The sequence below is a fragment of the Solanum stenotomum genome, chromosome 8 (genome assembly GCF_019186545.1).
Source record: "Solanum stenotomum isolate F172 chromosome 8, ASM1918654v1, whole genome shotgun sequence".
Lineage (NCBI taxonomy): Eukaryota > Viridiplantae > Streptophyta > Magnoliopsida > Solanales > Solanaceae > Solanum > Solanum stenotomum.
In genome coordinates, this window is record NC_064289.1 from 29,308,180 (window position 1) to 29,318,454 (window position 10,275).

Genomic DNA, 10,275 nt, shown 5'->3' on the forward strand with positions numbered 1-10,275 from the left:
GGAGGTGAGTATGGGAATTATGGCCTTCCTTTCAACTTTGGAGAAACCTTAATCTTTGGATATCCGATCTTTAGCCAACAGGTTGGTTTAGTTTGATATCTCTAATCCCAATCAAGTTCTAGCTTTTGTCAAGGCCTGCTCCACTCTATTAGAGTAGACTCATGGCTTCCAATTTTAGGATGTTGGTTTGGTGGAGATTGTGATCGAGTTCTGAACATTGATGGTGGTGAGGTGACCTTAAAGTCCAAGTCTATTTTGAGGCTTAGAGGTCGTATTTGTGCTCCTATAGTTGGGAGTTAATTCAGATGGTACTTTAGGAGCCTCTCAACCCTAGGCATTTTATTAACTTGGGCATGGAAAAGATGTATAGTAATTTGAGGCATAATTATTGGTGGAGTGGTCTGAATAGAGATATATCAAACTATATCACTTGTTGCCTATTTATCCAGTAGGTGAAGGCCAAGCATTTGAAGCCTATTAACGAGTTTCAAAGATTACCCACTCCTTAGTGGAAGTGGGAGCGGATTACTATGGACTTCATTTTGGGATTGTCGCAGATTTCTCTAGGTGTTTTAATAGCATTTGGGCCATCATAGATCGATTGAACAAGTTAGATTATTTATTACACATTCAATTTTTTGTTAGTTTTAAAAGGTTAGCACGTATCTATGTTCGATAGGTGGTTCATCTTCATGGAGTTCTAGTGTCTATTATCTCTGATAGAGGCTCTTTGTTCACTCTTGCTTATGGATGGCACTCCAGGATAAGTTGGGTACTCCGGTTGATCTCCGCATAACTTTTCACTCAGACAATGATGGGAATTCTGGAGCAGACAATTTTGGCTTTGTCAGAGTTTGCTTATCACAACATCTACTATTTGAGTATTTAGATGGACCATTTGAGTTATTGTATGGTAGCTATTGTCGATCTTTGGTTGGTTGGCTTGAAGCTTTGTACCCTAGACCGCACGGTACTGACTTTTTTTAGGATGCTTTGGCCTGATTTCATTTTATTTTGGATAGTCTACGAAAGGCTCAAAGAAGATAGTAAAGCTATTCTAACCTTACGCGTCATTTTTTGAGATCTAGTCTTGGTGATCTTTTTTACCTCCAAGCATCGCCCTTGAAGGGCGTGATGAGATTCGGGAGGCAGAGCAAGCTTTTCCCCAGTTAAATTTGAGCTTTTAAGATTCTTTGAGCTATTGGTGATGTTTCATACGAGTTAAATTTTACACCCGCTTATTTAGTTGTTCATCCATTTTCTAAGTCTCGCTTTAACAATATGTTCTTGAAGAATTCCATGTGCTTCAATATAAATCAGTCTAGTTGGATGACTGTTTTAACTTGGTGAAGGAGATATATGCTATTTTAGCTAGAGATTACAGGTGGTTGCATTCGAGATGTGGTTAAGGTTCAGTGTATACACCATCTGATCAAGGTTGTTACCATGGAGACCGAGCAAGACTTACTAGCTTAATATCCCCACTTATTCGAGGCTTCACGTACTTTTTCACTCCTTACTTTTGAGGACAAAAGTTCTTTTAGCAGTGGATGTTAAAATGACTCTCTAGGTCATTTTTTCTATTTTGTGATATTTTTAATGTCTAGAGCTTTTCATAGTGACCCCAAGTCATTTATGACTTGCTGGGACTGACAGTTCTATCACCTGGTAATTTATTTGGTTTTATGCGATTTTTTATGTTTAGAGATTTTGAAACTTTAACAGTTAACTTCGAACAAAACTTCGAGTTTGGTATAGTTGGACCCTTGGTTTGGATATTAAGGCTTCCCACTCAGTTTGATCAACCTTATAGATTTTGGCCTAAACAGAGCCTTGGATGTGATACCCATTTTTTATCAAGACGACCTTCATTAGAAGTATCAAAATCTTTGTTTACTCTATAACATCAAATTTTATGAGGTAGCATAGCTCGTTTGCATGCATGGGATTCTGAACGAATCCCTAGCCCCCGCCGTGGAATTTTCATCAGCTTCTAGTTTGAGGTGGTGCAGCCCTTGTTGGTGCAGCTCAACTTGACCTTCGTGTCTGTGTACCTTGAGCTGCATTTGCGGTGACCTTTCCCTTTTTGTTTTCATTGTATCGTGTGTCCACGTGGTTGCGATTAAGTACTGGTGGTCCCAATAATGAATTGGTCACCATGACTGCAACAAGTATGTCTCGCGATTGTGATGAGTAGTGTAATAGGCAGTTACATCAATTTTGTCGAACTCAAAATTCATTTCTCATCTTTACTTGCTAAGAAAAATCCTTGAAAACTCCAATTTTGCTGATTGTTGATGCTATTTGTTGAAAATTATTGTCGTAATGTTTTGGGATATTGGTAGGCACATAACTCACATGTTAAACTCACAAGTTCCATCGATTTCTCCATTTTAATTCTTAAATTGCTAAGTTCTCCAACTTGGGAGCATAATATGTTATGACTTGATTTTAAGCTTGAATTGTGACCAATTTAGGAACACAAGTTCCTTGAGCTAGTTGGGACCCTTTGACGGAGTCAATTTCTAGATTCCTTGTGTGGATCCCACAATGCCATTTTGGCTCCATCTTAGTTCCATCTTTAATTATTGTGAATTTGGTGTTTAAATGACCATATTGACATTAGGATCACTAATTTAATAGTATGGCATCATTCAGATGCAAAAATTAAAAAGGAAAAGTTTTGATTTATAGGTTTAGAGCTTGCGTGATCGATTTCGACATAGGCTATGAATTACTATCCTTAAAACTTATTTGTGATTTTTCTAGCATGTTGATTAGCCAAGTATGGGGGTAGGTTTCTAGCATGATTTCTTGGTATGTACCTTTCTTGTATTGTTTTGCCTTTTACGGTTATTTTGGGCAATTCTTGAGATTTATATGGCTTGTTAGTATCCTGTTTTGTACCCATGAGTTGTTATTAGGCTACACTAACCTTAGTATTTTTTTGAAAAAAAATTTCTAGGTTTGGCTAGAATTTCTATCGGTGTGCGGAGCCTGCGAGGCTTGTTTTAGGGTTTGATTTTTTTTAGATATAACCCTCCAAGCTTGTAACCGTTGGGTAGCCCTTTTAGTATCTATGGTTGGTTTGGTTTTGTGAGTGCTTACGCAGACTCGTTAAGGACCCCTTTTTTCTTTTAGTATTATAGATTACCCGTAGTGAGATTTTGGTAGGGGCTTGCTAGTTTTGTAACTATTCCAATATCAATTTTCAGGATATGCTAGGGTTCTGTATATCTAATCCAATGTCAGATTTCATGATATGCTAGGGTTATGTATAGCTAATCTGATGTAAGATTATGGGAGCATCTAGGAGTTTGTGTGTGGCCATTTCGATGTAAGATATTTGAGTAGGGACCAGCCTCTCTGATGCAATATGTCAAGAGATTCTAGGTGTTTGTGTGTGGACATTGTAACATAAGATTCCTTGGTGGGACTAACATCTCTGATGTAATATTTTGGGGAACGTTGGGTTCTTACAAAGTTTTCTAATGTAAGATTTCAGAATGAACCAGCTATTCTGATTGAATATTTTGGGATTTGTTAGGTTATATTGAGGCTTTTGATGTAAGATTTTAGGGAGGAATAATTATTTTGGCATAAGATTTCGGGGCATGATAGGTTCCATAAGTCTCTTTTGTATAAGATATCGAGAAGGATTAGCTATTCCGACATAAGATTTAGGAAGATGCTAGGTTTGAGGCGTTGGTGTTTATGTCAGAATTCTACCTTGTAGTATAGCCTTTGATGGTATCCATTGGGCTTATCGGTGTTTGACTTGGTTTTTATTTGTATATTTTATCATTTTTTTGCCTTTGTATGTGTCTTCTAGGCTTATGGGGTCCACGTAGGTTTAAATAGAATTTACTACTTTCATTAGTTGTTATAGTAGCTTTACTTCATTCATGTCTAGCTATGATCTACTATTGTGCTATTACCCTGCAATCACAAGGTCGTTCGGCTTATGATGCCTACTAATTACCTATTATTTTGGTACTCAAACTACACCATGATGCTTCTTACGTGATACAGATCCGTTCAATAGTTGTCCATGGTTATTCTCGTATTGTTGTTGCTGCTATTCTAGAGATTGAGGGTGAGCTTATTAGCGATCAGAGTTTGCTCATCTCCATCTATATAATGTTTTTGGCTAGTCTTTTATATTTCAAGACAACTTGTGTATTTGTTGTTTATGTCTACTCTTTACTCCCCTTTTGTAGTAGCTTTTCACTAGCATCCACCAGATTTTGGGATGAATCGTTGTAGTTTTATTCTTGTTTGAGGGTTGTTGTTATATATTGTTACCTTATTTCAGTTGTTCCTTCTTGAACTCCTTGATTTGGCATCTTTCTATCTCTTTTAATCCCAAGGCCCATTACTGATGGTTCCGAGCTCTGGGTTGGCTTAACTACTAGTGGGGTTTAGTAGGTGTCACTAAAACCTTGGTTTTTACGTCATCACATGTTGGTATCAGAGCAACAGTTCCCAGTTGTTGGTATAAAGTAAATATCTAGTAGAGTACTGTTGATCGATGTGTATTTTGTGTCGTGCATCTTTAGTCCTATTAGTTTATGGAATTCTCATTAGTGTAATTCTTTCGAAAATGGTGCGCACGAAAGGTGCTGCAATAGCCCTTCAAAGCTCGAATTTGGGTGATTATTGCTCCAATTTGTTAAAAATTATTGGGGTATTGTTTCTAGATGTTGGTAGGTTGATAACTTGCGTGTTAAACTCATAAGTTCCATTCAATTCCTTTGTTTTAATTCTCAAATTGTGAAATTCTCCAACTTGGGTGCATGAGATGTTTGAGTTGATTTAAAGCTCAGATTGTAAACATTTATACGGCACAAGTACCTTGAACTGGTTGGAACTCTTTGGCGGAGTAAATTTCGATATTCCTTGCACGGGTCTCATAATTATATTTTGGCTCATTCATAGTTATGTCTTTAATTATTGCAAATTGGGCGTCTAAATGACCATATTGATTCTTCGATCATTAATCGGATAGATGGCATCATTCAGAGATAGATCAAAAAAGAAAACCTTCATATTTAGAGGTTTTAGAGCTCGTGTGATAGGCTTCGATGTAGGCTATGACTAACTATCCTTAGACCTTGTTTGTGATTGTTCTAGCTACTAATAAGCCAAGTATGGGGTGGGTTTGTACCATGATTTCTTGTTATATTTATTGTATCTTTTTGGCCTTGTTATGTTATTTTGGGTAATTTTTGAGATTTCTATTGCTTATTGATATTATGTTTTGTGCCTGTGAGTTGTTATTACACTAGAATGGCCTTAATGTTTTGTTCAAAAGCCTTATCCTAGGTATGGCTAGAGTTGCTTTAGGAGTCAGTTTGTAGAGCCCACAAGGCTTGTTTTTGGTTTGATTTGGGTTAGATACAACCCTCCAAGCTAGGATATGAACTCTAGGTAGTTCTTTCAGTGTCTATGGTTGGTTGGTTTTGGTGAGTTCTTACCTAGACTCATTCTGGAGTCGTTTGACTCGCGGTGTGATTCCAAGAGGGGATAGCTAGTGTTATAGATATTTCTATGTCAAATTTCGGGATATGCTAGGGTTATGTACATCTAATCCAGTGTAAGATTCTGGGAGCTTCTGATGTGAGGCTAAAAATATATATTTTTTAATCATTATTTTCTCACATTTATTATTTATACTCGTCCTTTTTGAGTATGAATTTTTTGAATTGTGTTAAATGGTATATTTTATTTGTAGGATTAAATTGGTGGAAAAATGAAGAAGTTTGGAGCTAAAACGAATTAAAGATGGAAGGTTGAAGAAGGAAATCAAGCAGACAATGGATTAAATTTATTAAAATAATATATTTTTATATATGGTGCAAAGATGAACGCCAATTCAATTTGAATTAGGTTTATGACTGTCATGTGTCAGCAGCAAAGGCCAACTAATTATTTGGAAGGCGGCGGCAACAAAATATTCCAGAAACAGCAAATAAGTTACGGAAATCAATTCCTTCTGGGTTTTGATTTCCTAATTTGTTTGGAATAAATTATTTTATTTAGGGGTTCCTACATCTATAAATAGCGCATAGAAATAATTATTTGAAAGAAGCCAAGAACCAAGATACAAGACACAATACAAATTTTCTTCTAGCTTAGGAACTTTGGAAGAGCCGCCGTGGAGGCCGGAGAATTGTGGTTTATTCTTTCTTCTCCTTTATTATTTATTTGTATTCGTGATTAATAAAAGATAGTTTAGCTATTGTTCTTAGCTTTTTATGATTAACACAAGCATATTTATTTTAATGAATTTTGATTGTGTTTTTAAGATAATGAGTAGCTAAGTTTCATAACTAGGATTGTGGAATCATAAGCGATTAACAAAGTATGAATAATAACTAAGTAATTCGTGAATAGTGTTGAAGCATGCATTGATAATTATTTCGTCTAGAAGACTTTTTAACGGTGGTCAACATTAGAACTCACCTTGTTGCTACTTGCCGGATCAAGGAGGTAATCAACAAGAAAAGAATTATCAACATAGATTTGGTGTGATACTATCTAATAGTCTAGTGTCGATTGGTGCGAAGTAATAACTAAGCCAAACATCAATTATGATGTCTAATATGAGGTAAAGGTAAGGGTTAGTAAATTATACACACGTAGCCGGACCAAGGTGCGGGGTGAAATTCTCTAGATGTCGGACCAAGGATTTAGAGATACCTAACTTATCACTTTGCATGTAATACACTAGAAAAGGATTACTATTATTAGGATTACTGCGTTATGAGCTTATGGGGAACACATTCCTACTTACTTTTAATAATCTTAATATAAATAAATACTTAGTTCAAAGCTATCTTTTTATTGTTTTTATTTTATTTCAATTTAAATCCCCCTATTTTTATATAACGACTATCGAGTTAAATATTTGCTGTTGACAATATTCTTTCATATTCTCTGTGGGATCGACCCCGACTCATAGTTGGGTAAATATATTGTATACGTTCGTTTATATTTCTTTTCAAGAAGTATATTTGAACATTATCAAGAATGGCGCCGCTGCCGGGGAATGTGGCTTAGAAATTGTCTTTAGTATTTATTTTGACTTGTAGTCCTTTTTTTTTTCTTTTTTTTTGTTTTAATTTACTCTTCTTTATTATATGTTTACTCTTTTGGACATGTCATCTGAAAAAGTATGTAGTGTTAAGTGTTCTTGCAATTTTTGTACTTTTGATATTATGAATTCTTATAAGCTAATTTTTTCTCAACAAAATAAGTTGTGTGGGGACATAGAAGATTTGTTAATACTTTGCTATAAATCAATATTTAAGTGCATGATTGATGAAGATACCTATTATTGGCGTCTCGTGAAAGTAAATTTTGAGTTGAGTGAAAAGATTAAATCATATGACACCCAACAATTTAGTAATAAGATGTGTGAGGAAGAAAAAATACTTATAAGTCAACTTGAAGAGCTAAAGGTTGAAGGTCAATTGCTTGATCATACTTTGATTGATGTTGTCATTGTTGAGAAGAGTGCACTACAGTTATGTAATGAAGTAGATAATATTATTTTTAAAAACTCTAGTATGTGTAAATATGAGGGTGTAAATAATAAAATAATTCATAAGTTAGGGCGCATTGGACCTCATTCCAATCATTTTTCAACATTATGTATGATGAGAAATTAATCAAGCCATCTGAGCCTATAGAAGAGTGTATGGAGGAGGAAAATTGTGTCTATATTCTTGAATTTATTGTTCCAATATCGGAGAATTACATTCCTCACTTAGGATCCAAGAAGTGCACAATGCGATATCTATTGCTTGGGACCTTTATTTTTGTGCCACCACCCCTTGAACGTAATAGAAAAATTGATGTAAAATTAGGGGTGCAATTCATATCTTCAAAGTGGAAGGAAAAATAGTAAAATTGATGGTGTCGTGCCCTACGTTAAATTAAGCGCTTATTGGGAGGCAACCTAATTAGTAGTGTAACTTCTTATTTTATTTTATTTTTATTTTATTAGTATCACTTTTTTTTATTTTCTTATTTTTGCAAATTAGGGGAAGTCTGAGTACCAAAAAAAAAGGAACATGTTTGAGCTTAAGTGTGGGGTGACGACTCTTGATGAAAATTAAGAGAACATGCTACTAGCTAGGCCTAAAGACCTCAGGGAGTTTTCCTAACCCTTGTTTTAAATTTTATTTAATGTTTTGGGGACATAGCATCTTTTTAAGTGTGGGGTGGAGGAATGAATTCTTAGTTTTTACCGTTTTATTGAGGTTTTTTTTTAGGATGGGTTCCTTGGCTTTTGTTTTCGGTTCTTTTCCTGAGGATAGTCCCTTTGAATCGAGTGTTTTTTTATTTTTTTTAGGAATAAGTTTTATTTTTAAATTTTATTTTTATTTTTATTTTTATTTTTATTTTTTTGGAGAGAAAAGAAAAGACTCTTTTGAGTTATGTGATACTTACTATTTGGGCTCAAGAAAGTCATGTCTTACGCACTTATTACATACCTATGTCTAAGGCCCACGAACTTTATGCAAATTCTAACTCATTCTTCACTCCTAGATCAAGGAGGAAAATATCTCATATGGTAGTTCTAGTTTTACCCAAATATTCTATTGTTCCAAAACATGTGGTACTGAAACGACCCCAAAAATGCCCGAAAATGTGCTTCGGAAACACCTATAATTGTAATTTCCATATATCTCAAAATTCGTGCATGATTTCGGAAATTCGACTTCATATTCTTATTCAGGGGGTCAAATTGAGTGGGAAATGGGTCTAAACCGAATTTTAGAGCAACCGTATCAAAATTCGAAAATCGCAAAAAATGTGATTTGGAGGGTCAACTTTAAAGGGGCATATCTCTTAGAACACAAGGAACTGGAAGGGTCACAACCTATTAAATTAAATCTCTTTGAGTTAGCTTTCCAACGCACTTGGTTTCACCTCATTCCGAGTTAGGATGAGAGAGTTATGACCATTTTTGTAAAACCTGTCTGTGCAGATTTGCAATTTCCAATGAGCTTTTTTTTTAGTGGGTTGGGGACGTTTTTTATAAATGTCCCATACTTAGTCATTTTTTTAACTTCAAAAACACTCTCTAAGCCCTCTCCAAAATTCCACCAAGATCCTCAATCAAATTCAAACATCTCAAGCTCTAATTCCGGATTCAAGACTCAATCTCAAGCTTCAATTCTCCGTTCCAATCTTCATCAAGGATTTTCCAAAGTTGAGGTATGTGGGTTTGATTGTGGAAACCTTCCTTTCTACAAGTCCAACCATTTATCCTCTATTTTTACTTCAAGTTTATGGGTCCTTATGGTTATTTATGAACTCTTGAAGTATGGAATTACTACTACACACCCTATTATGGTCTATTTTGCATATTATCATGAAATGGTATTATTATGTGATGTTTATGATTTTCATGCTTCCATGATCAAATTATGAAGGTTGATTTATATATATGTATGTTGTTGGTGGGCTGATTTATATGGATTTTGGAATTGGTTAGACTTAGTACTCTTGAAATACATGATTTTATTTACATGAACAGTAGTCCACCATGTGTTTGATAAAATGCCCACTTATAGAATTCTTAGGAAATGGAAGGTCCAATGTACGTCCTATGAGTCGGATGGTCATATAATCATTGAAATGATGATGAAATGGATACATGTATATGATTTGCTCTCTATAGTGTGTGAGTCGATCAAGCCTAGCTCGGGGGGTTGTAGGCCCGGGTAACCGTATCAAGGGGTTGGTACCTTGGTTGCCTAGTACGGGGGGTAGTAGGCCCGTATAACCATATCGAGGGGTTTGTACCTTGGTCCCTAGCTCGGGGGGTGGTAGGCCCGGGTAACCACATTGAGGGGTTTGTACCTCTTTCGCCTCTCCAAGGGGGTGGTAGGCCTTGGAAATACTATATTGATGGTCACTCACTACACATATACTATGCCCTACTAAATATGATTTTTATATAAGCATCATTATACATATCATCTCATTAATATGCTATCTATCGGGTACGATTATGCATTTTGCCTATGATGTCCATCCCTTGTTGCATTGCATTGCATCCCATATACTTAGTACATTCAAACGTACTAACGCATACTCTATGCCTACATGATGTCACCATGTAGGGACCGGAGCACCGCTTGACCCTCGTCCTCCGCGTGGCTAATACGATTTTCTATCAAGGTTATTGGTGAGTCCTCCATTCCGGGGACGTTGCTTATGATCTTTTGCTATGTATAAGACTTTTCCTTTTAGTTATGT